Below are 18,192 nucleotides of genomic sequence, written 5' to 3'. Positions count from 1 at the left end.
ACAGGTGAGTATCTGATATAGATGCATAACCTAGGGTACTGATTACACTGGCTGTCATATACACACCAAGGAAAGATACCAAGAGACCTTGCTTTCTTCCGCAAGCCTGGAGGCACCTCTGGAAACTTTTCTAGTCACTCTTGGGAGGTAGAAATAGCTTCTCACCCTTGCAGCAGTGGATGGACAGTCATCCCTGTCTTATGTACCCTATTTTTTGCTGAGCATAGCAGGCTTTTTTCCCCCCATGTCCTATGTATTTTTAAGTCAACCAAACTATTCTTTCAGAATATTATGTGTGCAGTGATGTCCTGTGCTAAGGTAGTCATACTATTCTTACCAGCTGTTTAAATTCAAGCTATTCTTTCATATAAAAATAATCTCACAAAACATTCCAGTGCTTCTTCAAAGAGTAATAAATCTGCTAATCAACACAGTCTGTACTGATTTTCACGACTGCCCTCAGAGAGGGCAAATATGATTGCAAATAGGAGAGAGAGAGAGAGAGGAAGAAAGAAAGAGAAATCAAACTTTGGATTTCCTCTATGCATGGCAAAGATGGGGAACTCAAAGCCTCTCAACCTTCCAAGAGGTATGTCTCTGTAATAGACAGATTTCTCACTCACTGAATAGTACTGTATCTCACTTCCCAAGAGAAGCTACCTATGACACAGGCATGTATCTCTAATAGCCCTAATAGAGGTCTTTCAGTGTTACATATTTTCAAATTTTCAAGTTAGAAACTTTATTAAATAACAAGATTTCATATTAGTTGCACTTAAACTTAGTGAAATACAAAAGTTATGCCTCTCTCCAAATGAATGATTCAAAACAAGTGACAGGAAAGTCCCTTTTTGGATTGCAGGTAAAGCTTTCTCCCTATATTTACTTTAAGAAACCCGAATTTAAGTATACTTAAAGTCAAAATACCTCTCTAAAGACTTATAGTGGGTTGGAATGTATGAAAGAGGTAAGAAAAAGATTTCTAGGCAGCAAATAGTAAACATGCTGCCCTTGGGTGTCTTTTGTTCTCTTTCAAATCAATCAGTAAACCACTCCTTAGTTGCTTAGCACTTAGAAGTTTACAATGAATGCTACATCTGGATAGGATGGATTAGGACCTGGACACACCCACCTGCACCCCACTCCAGAGAGAGTACCATTCTAAAGTTCAGAACTTCCCAATACACCCAACTTCCCAGGTGTACTGGGTTTGACTATAGAATAACTTTTCCCTCGCCTCTCAGAGAAAGTCCTTGTCAAACTGGTTCGTAATTCCTAGACTCGATCCTGAAGAAGTACAACACAATTCAAGCATGTAGTCTCTCCTTTCTGACTAATAGGCAAATGTAAAACAATGCACACGAAAACAGTATTTTCATAGGAGTCTGTGTCCAGACAAGCAAGGTTTCGTGCTTTAGAGGAAGTCTTCTCCCTGCCCCCTTAGCTGCAGGATCACAGGGCTCACTCAGCGAGGCCTATCTCCCTGGGACCAGCCTGTATCAGGCGGCTCTCCAACCAGATTAAAGAGCAAGCACGCCCCGTCCACTTTTCCCTATAGTCTCATATTTACCTTCATTGTCCAAGGTTCCTCAGCTCCTTAAACAAGGGAAGCTGGGCCTTGCTTCTCTTTTCCGTCTTTAAAACAAGATTCCTGGATTGTTTCTGAAACACGCATTTGAAAAGTAATTTCAGGAGACCTTTTAAAGTAAGGAACCCAGCGATATTTTCCAATCAGCTTGGAATTTTTTTTTTTTTTTTGAGCTGGGTCTCACTCTGTCACCCAGGCTGGAGTGCAGTGGCAGGATTATAGCTCATTGAAGGCCTTGACCTCCTGGGCTCAGGCGATCCCTCCACCTCAGCCTCCCAAGCAGCTGGGACTACAGGCATATTCCACCACGCCTGGTTAATTTTTTTGATACCTTGTAGAGACAAGGCTATGTTGCTCACGCTGGTGTCAAACTCCTGGGCTCAACTGACCCTCCCTCTTCTTCCTCCCCAAATGCTGGGATTATAGGCATGAGCCACCAAGCCCGGCCAATTTTTTTTAAATGTAGTTTTTAAAAAATGTGATTTTTTAAAAGGTGCTTTGTTATAACTGATACAACTTTGAAATGGATTATTTTATTATTCGCTTTTTAAGCATTAACCAGCCAGGGCTCCTTTTAGAGCTCATTCAACAGATATAATTCTTTTGCACCCAAGTTTTAAACATTCTGTTCCTCACTCTTTCCTCCTGTTTAGAAAATACAAAATGTAACAGAATGGATGGTAAAAATAAGAGGGTGACAAGATCCAGGCACGTTTAAAAAGTTACCTCAGTCTCTAGAGGTTGAAAAGTAAGCAATTTATTCCTGTCTTTGTTCTTAATGTTTGATATTTGTTTCTTTACTTCCAATCTATTAAAAAAAACAGTCATGCTATGTGGCTCGAAAATGCTAAGCAGATTTCAATATTCTATATAAATATGCAGTTATTTCCCAGAAAAAAATTCCAATTTGCAAATGTCCTCAAAAGATAAGCAACAGGTAGGGCCCCATAGTCAGAGACCAAGTTGTCGAGTCAGAGAACAGGGGTTTGCTTTAGCAAAAAAATTCCTTCCTGGTGGTTGCAAAATGTGCACTGCTCTCAAAGAAAACACACATTGTTTTATGCCACTATGTGGCTTTCAAGTAGAGACATTACTGAAGAAGTGTGAACACCAAATGTGTTGTCTTCATGTATTTAAGACATGGCTGGTGAAAGCATAAAAACCTTTACAGAGACGCTGCGCTGCAGAGGGAAATCAAACAAAATCAAACACAAAAGACTGAAAAGAATACATGCCATGTATCAGTAAGCAAAGCTTAATCTTCACATAGTTCTTGGAAATCACAAGGTATCCAAATGCGTGCAAGTTTTTAAATAAATTGCAGAGAGAACAAGGTCTTGCCAGCTTCAATTTTCTTATAAGTGAAATCCACCACAGGGAGCGAGAGAAAACTGATCCATGATTCCCTTCATATTATTGGCCACTTCATTAATGTCTTTTTTTTTTTTACTTCAAGAATGATGACAACTTAATCCTGGAAGGAGGAAAATAAAAAAAAATTGTTATTGGAAAAAAATTTACACCATTCATTTTTCCTAAATTACATGAGACATCAAAATTGTTCAGGCTAAAGCGAGCATACTCTCCACAGCCACCTCAAGCACATAAATGAGGCAGAATGGTCTCTAACCAAAACAACTTACAATATGATAAACAAATGTGCTGTCTGCATTTCCTTCTCATCTTTTTTGTTTGTTTGTTTTGAGTCAGGGTCTCACTCTAGCCCAGGCTGGAGTGTAGTGGCATTACCACAGTTCTCTGCAGCCTCAAATTCCTGAGCTGAAGTGACCCTAACTGCCTCGGTCTCTTGAGTAGCTGGAACTACAGGCCCATGCCACCACACCTGGGTGATATTCTGATATAGCGTGGAGAAAAAGTCTTGCTATGTTGCTCAGGCTGGTCTCGAAATCCTCCCGCCTTGGCCTCCCAAAGTGCTGAGATTAAAGGTGTGAGCCATGGCACCTAGCCACATTTTCTTCTCTTAAAATAATCTAACTCTGTGAATTTAATGGGTCTAACTTCCTTTTGGATTATTTAGAGAAAAAGAAATCCTGCAAATTTCCTTCCCCAAATCATTAGTAGTAACACTGGTCTTAATTAAGTGCCTATAGCATCCTATGAACCATTATGAACCTGAATAGAAAAATGGATCACATATATGATTTTTTTTAAATTAAAAAAACAGCTGTATATAATTCCTTGGCTACTTATTACCACTTGTTTCAGTTTCAGCAGGATGAAAATTGGCCATCGTGGCCTGAATTGGCAACCTCTTCCCACCATCTTGCACGTAACTGCCCATTTCCAACAATGCTGGGCTTACAACTTGGTAACTACTTGCAGATGAATAGCTGAAGGAGAAAGAGGGAAGACTCTTTCTACTTCTCTCCACACTTCTGTCTAGCCCTTAAGCATTTTCACTAAGTCTCTAGAATAGGAAAAGAATGTCTTGCCAGGAAGGGCAAAAAGAAACATTCCCATGTTCAAGACACACAGCTGAAAGGTAAATCCATTAGCTGCACTGAGTCCCAGAATCAGCTCATCATCTAGGTTTAGAAGCTAGTGATCACTGAGGTCTGGTCAGTCCTTCACGTCTCCACGTACAGGGCCATATTGTCATCTTCCTAGATACAGAGGGAAACTTGGATGAAGCCTGTTCCTGTAGGTTTGGGTCTTGGAGACGTCACAGTGCAGTTGGCTGTAGCATAAGACATCACCTGGCAGCAACCTAGCAATACCTGACCAGAGTGCAAGAAGTTCTACTCTTACACTTAAGGACCACCAAAACAGCATCTTCCCTACCCTCTACTCACCTCCTCCACTTACTGCGATAATTTTTTTGGAATGTTAACCTTCCACACCTCATCAACAAGGGTACCTGCATAATCAACATTTGTATACCTAACCCTGAATTGTACCCCACATCTTCAAAATCAGAAATTAAAAAAAAGTTGAGATGAAATTCATAAAATATAAGTTAACCCTTTTAAAGTGGCACTCAAAGTGCATTCGCAATGTTGTGCAACTATCATCTCTATATAGTTACAGAACATTTTCATCGCCCCCAGAGGAGACCCTATAGCCTGCTTTAAGCAGTTACTCTCCATTCTCTTCCTGTCCCAGCCCCTGGCAGTCACTAATCATCCTGTCTCAGTGAATTTACCAATTCTAGATATTGCATATGAATGAAATCAAACAATATGTGACAAACAGGGTCTGGCTTCTTTCACTTAGCATGAAGTTTTTGAAGTTCATCTATGTTGTAGCATGTATCGGTATGTCATTATGTTTTATGGCTGAATAAAATTCTTAATATTTTCCATAAGGCTTTTCAAGAACTTGATTTTTTAAAAATAACATTCTTATATGGCTACATCGCATTTTGTTTATTCTTTCATCAGTTGATGTATATTTGAGTTGTTTTACCTTTTGGATATTGTAAATAGTGCTGCTATAAACATTCATGCCCGAGTACTTGTTTGAATACCGGATTTCAATTCTTGAGGGTCTATACCTAGGAGTGGAATTGCTGGGTCATATGGCAATTTTATGTTTAATGTTTTGAGGAACTGCCCAACTGTTTTCCATAGTAGCTGCACCATTTCATATTCTAAGGTACAAGGGTTCCACTCTCTTTCTTTTTAAAAAAATTATAGCTATCCTGGCCAGGTTTGGTGGCTCAGCCTGTTATCCCAGCACTTTGGGCGGCCAAGGTGAGTGGTTTGCGTGAGCCTGCAGATTTGACACCAGCCTGGGCAATTGGTGAGATCTCGTCTCTACAATAAATACAAAATTAGCTGGGCATGGTAGCATGCACTTGTAGTTCCGGCTACTTGGAAGGCTGAGTCGGAAGGATCACCAGAGCCCAGCATGTTGACTCTGTGATGGCCGTGAGTGTGCCATTGCAACTCTAGCCTGGGCATCAGAGTGAGACTCCAACTTAAAAGAAAAAAAAAAAAAAATTATAGCCATCCTAGTGGAGGTGAACTGATTTGTATTTGCTCAATGATTTTATATGGTTGTTGGCCACATGAATATCTTCTTTGGAGAAGTATCTATGTAAGTACTTTGATCATTTTTAAATGAGTTGTTTGTCTTTTTGTTTTGAGTTGCAAGAATTCTTTATACATTCTGGATATTAACCCTTTATCAGATAATATGATTTGCAAATATTTTCTTCTGTTCCACAGGTTGCCTTTTCACTCTGTTGACTGTGTCCTTTGATGCACAAAATTTTAAATTTTGATGAAGTCCAAAGTAATGCCTTTTTTCTTTTGTTGCTTATACTTTTGGTGTCATATCTAAAAATCCACTGTGAAATCTAAGGTTATGGAGATTCACCTGTATATTTTCTTCTAAGAGTCTTACAGTTTTAGGCTTTGCATTTCTATCTTTGATCCATATTGTTAATTTTTGCATATGGCATGAGGTAGGGATAGCTTTCCATTCCTGAGAATCCTTTGTCCTCAGTGACTGAGCCTAATATAAACAACAGCTCTTCCCTTAGCTTTCTGGAAGCCTGGGGATAGAGGGAGAGGCCTGGGGAACGATGGATATGACACATAAGCCTTTTGCTGCTACTAAATTCTAACTCCTCAGTCAATTACTTGTTGCTTGTGGGATGGTTCTTCATGTAACTTACTTGGCCACCCCTCACCCTTGCTTGATTGGTCAGATATGCCTTTTAGGAATCTCCTCTTAAAGAAGTCATCACCCTACATATACACAATGGAATATTATGCAGTCATAAAGATGGACAAATATATGGACTTGGCAGCAACTTGGATGGATCTGGAGTCGATCATACTCAGTGATCTGTCACAGAAACAAAGAACAGAGTACCATATGTTCTCACTCATAAGCGGATCTTGAACAATTATAATACTCTAAGAAAGCATTTGGCAGTAGTGGGATACTGTCAGGGGAGGAAGGGTAGGATTGGTAGTTGAGGGAAACTGCTAAGGGAGGGAGGGACATACCTCATCAACAAGGGTACCTGCATAATCAATGTATGTATACCTACCTAACCCTGAATTGTAAACAACATCTTCATAATAGTAATAAAAAAAAGAAGTTACCACCCTAGAAACAATAGTTTCATGGGAACAACTCCACTTAATCCCTATCCTATCCTTGTTCTTCCAGGAAATGAAGAAAATGAGCTTTACCTGCTGGTCCATGTAACTGCAATTCTGATACAGGCACTGGTATCTTTTATTGAGGCCCATGACATCAAGGAGAGACAGCAATTATTCCTACAGCATTTTAAGCACACTTGAAATACTTATCCAGTCCTCAACCCCACTGCTACCTATGATATTTTCATTAAGCAGACGACAAAAATGTCATTTTTCTTCTGTGTAGCTTAAACAGCAGCTGAACAACTCTTCTCAGAGCCTGCCTGCTCCAGCCAAATGGGAGCTGAGGGTTTATCCTGACATCTGCCCGTGTAGACATGGAGTGTATACAACTGCACCCAAACGATGTAGTCTTTCCAGGCTCTCCTCCCCTCTACCAATATAATCAACAGAATGAAGACTTTGTACCCACATTGATCTCCTGAACCAGAAGCTTCGTTTAGTCCTCCCTGAGCTGTGGAGACACTTCCTGTGAGGGAGCAAGCAAGAGGGCAGATGGCATCATTATGCTCCTGATTAAGCCTGATTTTGTTGCCCGCTGTGTTCCCAGAGCACAGCCTAGGCCTATCTCAAGAAGTCAATGAACATTTGTCGAATGAATAGGAAGGTGAAAAGGTAGAATCTGAAAACATGGGAGTGGAATGTGTTCTCAGATGTAGAGTTGTCTGTGACAGATTCACCGAGGGCAAATGCTTGCACCCATACCCTTGCTGTTACTGAAACAGCATGGTGCTGTATACAGAGCTGGCCATGCGCATACACACCACCAGCTGAGAATGACCAGTAGAATTAACACCTTCCTGTAGGCCAAAATCATTTTTTTTTTTTTTTAGCTCCGTGACATTCTATTTAAAAAGAAGGATTTGATTTCCAGTTTATCTTATTTCAGGTAACAGTAAACTACGCTGTCACCATAGTCAACAGCATATTTACTATCCTGACGAGTTGCTTTAAGACTTTTTTTTAGGCCTTGATGGTTTGTCCCTGCTTTTGTCCTGACTCTTAGAGTGTAATCTCTAAGAGAATCACATGTACCCAACCCAAGGCATAAGCAGAGTTGGATAATAAAGGATAATACATGATAATAGTAATAGGATAATGAATGGTGAACACAGTGATTATGATAAGTCTGTTACTTAGGTTTGGGTTTAGACATTTAATGAAAGGAGCCAATAATGAAAACAAAACAAAACAAGACAAAATGTGCCAGTGAGAGGCAGACTCTTTCCTGTCTCTGTGCGATGCCTTTGAGTGGCCCAGGCTGTGCCGAACGGTTGTTCACCAGCAGTGTGGGTTGTCTTTTCTCCCTCCTTTGACAGGATCAGCCTCAATTTTCAGTGAGTGCGTCTAAAGGAGATCAGTTTATTGCTAGAAATTTCTTAAAAATCTAAATGTTATCAGGCACTTAATGGGTGGAGTTTTAAGTGGAAGGGCAGAGGGTATACTATAATCACAGGGAAGCAAAATATAGTATCAATGTAAATTCTTCCCGTACATTTAATTGATTATTAAAATCCGCTGCATGTACAATACAAGTGAACATGAATAGGAATTATAAGCTCAATATGTGCACATCCACTTACAGGTACATAAATCATAAGATCCACGGATGCCATTTTTATCTTGCTTTCAGTTTTTATAATGTTCCTTCTCTAGAAATGAATGTTTTCAACAAGAAATTGGATTTGATTGATAAAATCCTTATTCAGAAATATCTACATAGAATGCCTCGGCTATAAATATTAATTAATTGGACCGCTGGTACCCATAATGCAACTTTGTTTTGACCCCTGTGCCCTATGAACTAGATATTTTTTGGATTCAATTTTCTTAAAACCAACTGTCGGCATCACGTGACGGAGGGAGATGAAAAATGAAAATGAGCAGCCCTGCTGCGCAGGTGGGTGACCTGTGGGAGAGAGTCTGCTTGGTAGGATTTTTACACGAACCATCAGACACAGACCAATTGATTAGATCATCTCATACCCGCCACCAACTAGGCTCAAGAGACTAATTAGAGAGAGTACTGCCTGCGCAGGCACCCCATTGACACCTAATTTGCTCAGCCAAAGCCTTTGGGGAAAATGTATTATCTCTGCAGCTGCACTTCATGCATTTCTGATTTGAGGCATAAGCAAGGAGTGCTTCACCACTCTTTGAGCAAACTGAATGTAGAAGCCCTTAAGTGCTAAATGCAAGCAAACAGATCCAAATTAAAAACGAGCAAGGCTCTTTCTAATTCCCTCTGTGCTCCCTGTTAAATCTCTGTGTGTACACACTCGCACACACACACACCCTTACAAACATGCATGCAGTTTACACGCCTGAGGGACAACATTCTGAGGACCCCTGCTCAGGGTGCTTCGATGTGATTAGATGGTCTGTGTTTCACTGGCCTATTTACCCACTCTAAGGTTTTGTGTTTGGGGTTTGTGTGTGTGTGTGCGTGTGTGTGTGTATTCTGCTGCACTGCCCCTCCTCAAAGTATTCTTTTTTCTATAAGAAGACTCTGGCACATTTTTTTCCCTCTAAGCCTCACTGGAGAGAAGTGATTATTTTGGTTCCAAATTAAAACAACTGTAGGTTTTCCTTTCATCGCCTAAATTGTGAACAGGATATTCTCCAGTGAAGCTGTAGGATAATCCACTCATTTCTCTTTGAGGGACTTCTTTGTAAAATGCCTAACAGAGAAGGAAAAAATACTAAACTTTGCCAGAAAGGAAGCTACCTCAGCAGCAAAGACAGTATACAATTAAAAAAATTAGGCTTTCTTCAAGAAAAAAATGATTATCATTTGGGCAAGTTTAGTTTTATCTGTTTCTAACCTGGAATAAAACTAATTCAAACCTCCTTCTCAAATGTAGACTCCAAACTACAGGTATATAAGGAGGCATGTAAAGATAGGTATGTAATTAATTACATGCTTTTAAAAAAGGAAATACAAATAAGTAATCCAGGTAATAATAGAAAAATTAGGGTATCTTTGTGCCAACTCCAGTGGATATGAGAAATGGGTTTCTACAATGCTAGAATGAAAGAAAAAAACAGGACTGGCTATGGTGGTATTCTGTAGTGGGTTTACTGATTTTATGCCTTTGCACTCACATGTTGGATGAATCATTTTACCCATATGTTCTGGTAAATTATAATATTGCTTTATAATTTTTCACATTTATCCTATTCTTAAGAGTTCAATGAATATTTTTAAAAAAATCATTTTAGCTGTCTGCTTTTTAAACTAGCATTCAAAATTGGCCGGTCAGAAGATTCCAGTGGTCATCAGAGTTTAACTATCTTTCTAAAGGTGTATGGATAGTGGTTGTAGGGGAGATGTTTGAACATAGTCAGAAAACCAGGGGCCTTAACTGAAAGGTGTACTTGTTTACAGAATTTATTCTGACCTTATGGAGAACAAAGCCTAGAAAGCTTCCCTTCCTCAAGTACCATGACAAAAAGGTTTCACATGAACCTTATCCAGGAAAAAACATCAAACTTACAAGGCTGTGACACTTTGAGTTTGATCTTGATTTTGCGTAAAATATGAATAAAACCCCCCAAATCTCTTTGTATCTAATTCACCTTTAAGTAGAGCTTGCTATTGTAGAGAATTAAGTCCATAAATAAGGTAGTTAAATCCTAAGCACAAATTTCTCAGAAGTAAAAGTATCCAATACATATATACATATACACAAACAGCATGCACTCAAATTTTATAGTGTAGACTTCATATGAATATTGCATTCAAAAGGGTAAGTTTTAAACTTCATACTAAATTCAGAAAATCTGGGACAGCTTAATTTCCTCATTTTTTTTTTAGTGAGTATAATACGAGGAAATTTGGCTAGAAACATAGGTTTTCTTTTAGAATATCTAAAATGAGTGTTTTCCAGTTTCTCTGACGCTGCACTGAAGGTCCTTTGGGAACTGGGGGAAATGGGTACAGAGCAGAAGGAAGTAGAACAGTAGTCAAACCTGCTCTGCAACTTGTTTCTGATTTATGATAATCATGCTTCTTCCCTCCAGAAAGAGAACACATCTTTGAGACTAGCAAGAGAATATTAATTAAAATGAATGTGGAGATAGACCGGCTTTGTTTTAAGCTTAACAGAAGGTCCATCATTCAAAATAGCCCAAATCCTTTAAGTTGAAAGCTGTTTGGTAACATCCATATGGATGCACAATGCACTAATTGCAGCAACTTTGCACATTTTAAGCTTCATGCCAAAGTGGTGATTTTAATTAAAAATTTTTAGGCAAAGCTGTCAGTCTAACAATTGAAAACAAAGCATTTCTCACACGAGGAGACTGACAACATATCATTTTAATAATTATCATTACCAACCAACATTTATTGAAATCCACATTACACAGACCAGGCATATATAATTACATATATAATATGTAATTAGCCCTGATTGAAAATAATGTTCTATTTTAATAGTGTGACTATTTATCAAATCAGATTTATGCAAATGTAAAACACTGGTCATGTTTTAGACACATATGGACAAAGGAATGACAGTTCTGGGATCACTCCTATTTCAGTGGATGCCAAAGGTGGCACAGAAAAAGTGCTGACTTGGGTCTTCGTAGAATAACCAGGACGCATTTACTCTTTTTATTTGTGAAAAATCATATGATATAGGTAATTTGGAAAAGATTAAATATTATATTCATACCTGTGAAAACTGTAACGTTGGAACTAGGTCACTGAAATGGTGGTGACAAGGTTAATAAAAAACCCTTCATCAGAGGTGAGATGTTCTTTTCAAAGATTTCATGTTACTTGAAAATTTATTTGCTCAGCATACCTTACAAGTGGCTGAGACCCACTTGGGCACAAGTTAATTAAATAGGATTCTGGCTCTTTAACTCTCCTTATATATTACAGTCCTACTACATTGTATTTAAATAAACCAAATACAAAGTCATGTAACTCAACAGCATGCACGTTTTTTTACAACTTAAAACACACATACACAAATCTCTTAAAACCACTTCTAAGTACTTAGTAGTCAGAGAAACACAAGGGTTCATGTCTGACTTTAATTAAAAGATTTGAGAGGAGACGTGACTCCATTTGGGGTAAATTTTTTTTTTTTTCCAAATTAAAACTTATCTAGTATTTTTGCCCAAGGAATTGAAGCACGGTAAGTCTTCATGCTTGGGGTTTTGAATTGAATATATACAATCGCCTACAATTTTGAACCTGTTTTGTGAACTATCTTATTTAGCAAAAACTTGAAAGCTAAAATATTCATTTCTGTAACATATATTAGGTCACATTGAAGTGGTTAATAGAGAACGATGTCAGTGTAATCCTAAAGTTGTGTTGGTTTATGGGAGATTTCTTTCCGGCGTTATTCTGAGCCACCAAGTAACAGCAGCCACATGTAAGATGCACGCACACAGTTGGGTGCACGAGGCAGAGGCCTGCGGTGCAGTACATGCTGTCTATTCACCCCGTGCGCTTCCTTCTGGCTTGGTTTGGCTACCTGCTCTTTCTGGGAAATAATTGCTTATTGTCCATTTCTGGGTCCTTGAGCATTGTGCCCTTTCATCCAAAATTTGGCAGCTTCAACCCTCATATCAAGCTCTTTTTACCTGTAAACTGTGCTAGCAGATCTAGTAGGGTTTTTCTGCTTTTCTGAGGGCTGAGCTCACCAAGTGGGATACATCTGAAGTGGCCTACCTCTTACTCTATCTTTCCTGTAAGCCCTACAGTTTTTACTGTACTATTCTGCTGGACACCGGTAGAAACATGAATATCACATTATAGAAGAAATGTCTACTTATGTGGGGACATATTCAGACATTGTCACATCATTTCGACCGGCAACTGTCTGCAGTGAGGAGGGCCCAACAGCCCCACACTAAGGGATATGGACGCTGGATGGCAGCTTGGCTCCCCCCCCAGCCTGATCCCAGGAAGTTGCTCTACAACTGTGCCAATGAGCGATTCCTCTGCCAAGGTCAAGTCCCCGAATGCTGGTCCATGGAGCTAAGACTCTACATGCTACACATAAAGTTCTCTCATATGCACTCCCCACAAAATTATATATATAATATAATATATATATATAGACAGGATATCACTTTGTCACCAGGCAGGGGTACAGTGGTACAATCATAGTGGCTGCAGCCTTGACCTCCTGGGCTCAAGCAATCCTACCACTCCAGCCTCCTCAATAGCTGGAACTATGGTGTGCACTACCACCCCTGGAAATTTTTATTTTTTAAATTTTTTTGGTCTCGTTATATTGCCCAGGCTGGTCTCAAACTCCTGGCCTTAAGCGATCATCCCACCTTGGCCTCCCAAAGCACTGGAATTATGGGCATGAGTCACCATGCCCAGCTCTGATTTTAGAAAAGTATTTTGATATACGTTATCTCATCATTCAAAGTGCTTCATTTCTTTAATATCCAAGATGAGTTCTGAAAAGGTAACTATGGAACATGTGTGTCATTATAAGAAATAAATACTAGCATTTTTGTTCTCATGTGGCATTTTCTATCTGAAGTACTTTCCCAGTTATTATTCTCTCTCATTTAATAAAAGTGCCTGAAAAATAGGGTCATGATCTTTATATGAAATTTTATAAACTGTTATTTTTTTAAAAGAAAAGTTCTTATGCTTTTGTTATTGATTCAATATCTTCCGGGACTTCTACAATAGGAGGTGTATTGCAGATTTAAATACCCAGAGCATTCATGATAGGACTGACAACTTTTACAGGGTGGGTGACCAACTGTCTCATTTTGTCTTAACTGAAGGTGCTCCCAGGATGCAACACTTTTGGTTTAAAAACTGTGGCAAACCAGAATAAGTTGGTCACCCTAACAGGAACAACAGGACTAACCATACAGTACTGGTTTCCAAGTTTATCATACAAACAGAGGCAGCAAGGCTGGTGCTTTATTACATGAACTACAGTGAAAAATATGTTGACACTCCAATATGAAAATGTGAGTCACGAAAGTATTACTAATGTAAGACACCAAGAATGGTAAAAGGTGAAGAGAAGATGGGAACTGAGCCAGCAGCCTTCCCTTCTCAACGCCCCAGACTGTAGGGATCTTTCACTTATCGCCTTGGGAGTGACACAATCTTGGCTCTGTGATTCAGACTTCCTAATATTTCTTATTGAGACCATGGTGACTCACACTCTGCTTTTAGGAGGTTGTTAAGGATCATCGACTTGTTCCTTATCACAGTTCTCCTGCACTTTGAATAAATCTATTTATTTAAATTCACATATGCCTGTGCCATGTGGCATGAAGAAGATGGCTAAGGCCACCACTTTGAAATGACAAGAAGTGCAAAACTTCTCTGAAACACTGCCAGAAATGGGCCCTGATCTAAGATCAGTGGTGAAGGAGCAGTACCATCCATTTTTCTACCTACATCAACCCAATGAACATTTGCTGAGCATCTATTTTTAAGCAAAGCACTGTGTGTGGAGTGGAGGAGGAAGGCATTATGAGGACTATTAAATCAAGGCCCCAATGGTGTCTTGATCTGGTTCGAGAGAGTTGGATGCTACACTTTTTGGGAATTTTTTTATTCTGCCAGTTGTGTTGCAATCTGCCACCGTGAGAGTATTTACACCATAGGGCACAGACACACATGACCAGTCGGTCTTTTCTGCTTTCCTGCCGGAAAGCCAGTTGTTAAACGTTTACCAACACACTTCTGCTGTTCTTAAAGTGCTCAAGATTTGGAGGGGGATAGGACCGGAACAACAACTACCTGTACGTCAAAACAGACAATGTTAAGTGCTAGCCAAGAGGTTCCAACGAAGTGAGAAAGAACCCAGCTTTGAAAGGTAAATACAAGTTTAATGTCTAGCAGGCAAGGACTCCGGGAAGCAGTGGATGGCCACTGAGGCAGGCACATGTTTGCATGTGAGACACAGATGCAGACAGAGATGCAAGAGAAGCTGAAAGGCAGGGGTGGGCAGTGGAGTCGAGGGTCCTACATGTCCTGGTTAGGTGTGTGGGCTTTCCTCTGTATGCAGTGAGGAGGTACTGGTGGCTTTGAGCAGAGTCTCCTGGGTTCCAACTCAGGGGCATTCATATACTTTTCACACATGTGAATTCTTGAGCTGCTACTGTGAAGTCTGTGGGTACTTGTCTTATTTCGGATGCCATCACATCCGAAGAACACAGCTGGTTCTTCAAAGGACGGTTGCAGTAGCTCACAAAGTACCAATTTTGTAACATTTAATACTGAAGTTGGTTCTTCAAAGGACAGTTGCAGTTGCTCACAAAGTACCAGGCTTTGTAACATTTAATACTGAAATGTCTTAGTTCACCCATGAGAAATACTCAGTGTTCTGGACAAATGATGACATAAACACTATGCTTCTTCCCAAGGACTGCGATATCAAAACATCACCCATGGGGATAATTTAGATATTTTCATAAACCAGAAAGATATCTTAGGTACTTTATAGTTTGTTCACTTGTATCTCTATATTTGTCTATGTATTTAAAAGAAAAAGGAAAAAAATTCATTCATAATTCCTACCTTGACTACACTGCTGTCCTTTAAGACTTAAACACGTTTGCTGTTTTTGAATCACACACAACCTCAGAAAGACTTTCTAACAGCAGTATTGGGGGGTTCTGAAATACCATCAAATCTTTTAAAGAGCAACTGCAATAATTTAGGAAACACCGTCACTATGTCTTGATTCATTGTGGCTGCATGTCTTGGATTAGGCGCGTCAGCTCATTAAAAATGTGAAGCCTGTAATGTCTGATGAGTAAGACATTCACATCAACACAATTGGTTTCCTCCTGGTATAAAACAATGAAGATGTCAACAGCTCAGTGGTTTAGTGGCAGAGTGAAGAATAGTGGTTGCAGGCCTGGGGTCAATCTCTTATTTTCACTAGCAGCAGAGCTAGAGAATGCAGAGAGTGAGCCAGCTCACTCAGGCTCGCAGGTTGAGGGCTGCTTTGTGTATCTCACTGGTCACTTGTAGCAGAAGGTGACAAAAGTAACAATCCAGTAAGTGAGCTGAACTTTTATTGTGAGAAGCAATGAAATGCCCCTTACCCTGCCCAAATCAGAATTCCCCACACAATGCAGTGAGTCAAGAGCGCAACATTTTTCTCTTCCACACCTGCGAAGGGGAGGCACATCCCAGAAAGATCTTATTTCCTCTTCCCACACTGATGCTGAAGAACAAAGTCACATCTTGTCTGGGTTCTGCTGTTTGTTTTCCAGTCTGTTGGCATGAAAACTGCACCCTAAGCAAGCTATCTCAACTCATGGCCCCTCTGTTAAATCCATTTCAAAAGTTCTGGCTTTGCAACACTGGTGTCATTTGGAATTGAAAAACAAACCATCTAGTGACTTGTTTCATGTTATCATGGAGGAAACAAACAAACAAAAACTACAGCTCTATTTTAGACATGATAATTAAACAACGTGTATTGTGAAAAGTATACAAATTGAAAAAAAAAATTCAGCCCAATCAGCTCCAATACACTGTTTTGGCTTTGTTCCTTTTGTAATTGTTAGATTCGGTTGCTCTGTGTGAGACACCGTGCGAAAGGAGTCTGAACCTGAAGAGCTAAAATGGAGAAGCTCCTCTTGTCTTTTTATGACTAACCTCTTGAGTTTTAGTTTTAGGGTTTATATAATTCTCTTAATCAATTATTGAGTGCCTTGGTCCAAACAGGATATATAATACTTATGCTTGGATGAACATAGCATAGCTAAATCTTGTCTCTTTCAGTACTTCCTTATTAAAAGAGATTCTAACAGGTCGACTTCTCTAGGTACCGATGTGTGTCTGGTGAAACATAAAGGAGACTAAAGCAATTTCTTCAGCTCTCGAGGATGTGCTGAGTTCAGCACTGCCTACACACCAGAGATGGGCAATTCTGATAGGACAAGTTATACCAGAGCAGGATAGGGTCAGCAGAATTCCTCAAAATAATGGTATGTGTATTCAAGCAAAGACATACTTAGAGGTTTAGAAAGCAGTTAACTGCAAGAACAGCTTTATGCTGGAAGAACCTCCGAAACAAAACTACCAAATCTGGCAGAATAGAACATGCAGTTGGGGACTACCTCGCTAAGCACTGCATTATGTCCCTGGACCATACATTCTTTGCAGGTGAAATTCAAACATACATAGAGTTACCTCTATGTATCAGGAAGTGCCTCCAAATGGACTCAATAATATGTAATTTTGAAACCAACTTCCATTCTGCTGTGCCATTCATACCTCTGGGTACTTTAATGTTATAATCACATACTTTCCCAACATTCTATTAAATTTTTTAACATAGAAAAATGAAAGAATTGAACAATGCACAGATGTGGACTTACTACAGATGTGGATTTCACAGTTAACATTTTGAAATACTTGTTTCTAATGTACCTGTTCATCTATCTTTCCTTTCATTCTATTATTCTGATGCATTTCAAAGTAAGTTGCAGAGATCAAGATACTTTACTCATAAGCATGCATATCATTGGCTATAGCTCAAAATACACTTACTTATTTTTTAGAGACAGGGCTTCACTCTGTCACCCAGGCTGGAGAGCAGTGGTGTGATCATAGTACACTGTAAACTCAAACTCCTGGGTTTAAGTGATGTTGCTGCATCAGCATGCAACCATGCCCGGCCAATTTGTTTTTATTTTTGTAGAGACAAGTTCTCACCATATTGTTCAAGCTGGTCTCAAACTCCTAGCCTGAAGTGATCTTCCTGCCTCACCCTCCACTGCATTTAGCTTATATTTATTTTTCTAAGGTAAATTTTACTCATAGTAAAATGCACAGAGGATCCAGATTGTGATAATTCCTAACCAAATGGGTCACTGCCAGATGTAGGAACAAGATGGATGCAACAGAATTCTTTCCAGAAAACTGCGTCTATTTAACCACCTGCAGATTCTCTCCATACAATTTCAGTTGGCTCACAGACCTTCTGATTTCCATGGGTAGCCACATGGAGCCCAGGTCAAGAGCCTCAAGACGAGGGAACTGGAATGCTGGAGCATCAAGGAGCATTTCCATCATCTAGCCATAATACTATAGCATACTGCAGAGGAACTACTTTCCATGAGAGTTAAGTACTCGAAGACAATTCCTTTTGAGCAAGGGCATGATCTAGGAACACCCCTGTTAAGGAGTGATATGGCTTATGTGATTTCCAACAATCCCCCGTACGATAAAAATACACTCCAGCAAAAACAAACCAAGCAAAAATCTCTATATCGTGTTTGCTTCAGGAGAGGTCGAACCTGTACCATGCATTTGATGAGGATGACAGGCAACAGGAGAAGCATACACAGGCAGTGTGGTCCCCATTAGATGATCTCGAGAGTTCAAGGAGAAGACTTTTTCCCAAATACAGTCCCTCTCTCTCCTTTCCTTTTCTTCTCTGTTAAAGTCATTGTCAGTGATATACTCTCATTAATGCAGGATTAAAGGTAAATGGA

At 39.6% G+C, this 18,192-nt stretch overlaps 1 protein-coding gene across 4 annotated transcripts in view; it reads right to left on the bottom strand.

Moving 5' to 3' along the window:
* Positions 1-2,323: 2,323 nt before the first annotated feature.
* The window catches only part of CDK14 (cyclin dependent kinase 14), a 503,831-nt gene continuing 487,962 nt past the window's right edge, over positions 2,324-18,192 (bottom strand). For all 4 annotated transcript variants that reach the window (XM_021713156.1, XM_008059636.2, XM_021713157.1 and 1 more), the window contains one exon: positions 2,324-3,062. The gene's annotated coding sequence lies outside the window, so the exon portion shown is untranslated. The remainder of the gene's footprint in view (positions 3,063-18,192) is intronic.

The sequence above is a fragment of the Carlito syrichta genome, unplaced genomic scaffold (genome assembly GCF_000164805.1).
Source record: "Carlito syrichta isolate Samal-C Ts95f unplaced genomic scaffold, Tarsius_syrichta-2.0.1 Scaffold304306, whole genome shotgun sequence".
Taxonomy (NCBI): domain Eukaryota; kingdom Metazoa; phylum Chordata; class Mammalia; order Primates; family Tarsiidae; genus Carlito; species Carlito syrichta.
Note: the sequence above shows the minus strand (reverse complement) of the source record. Positions and strands in the feature narration are given on the sequence as shown.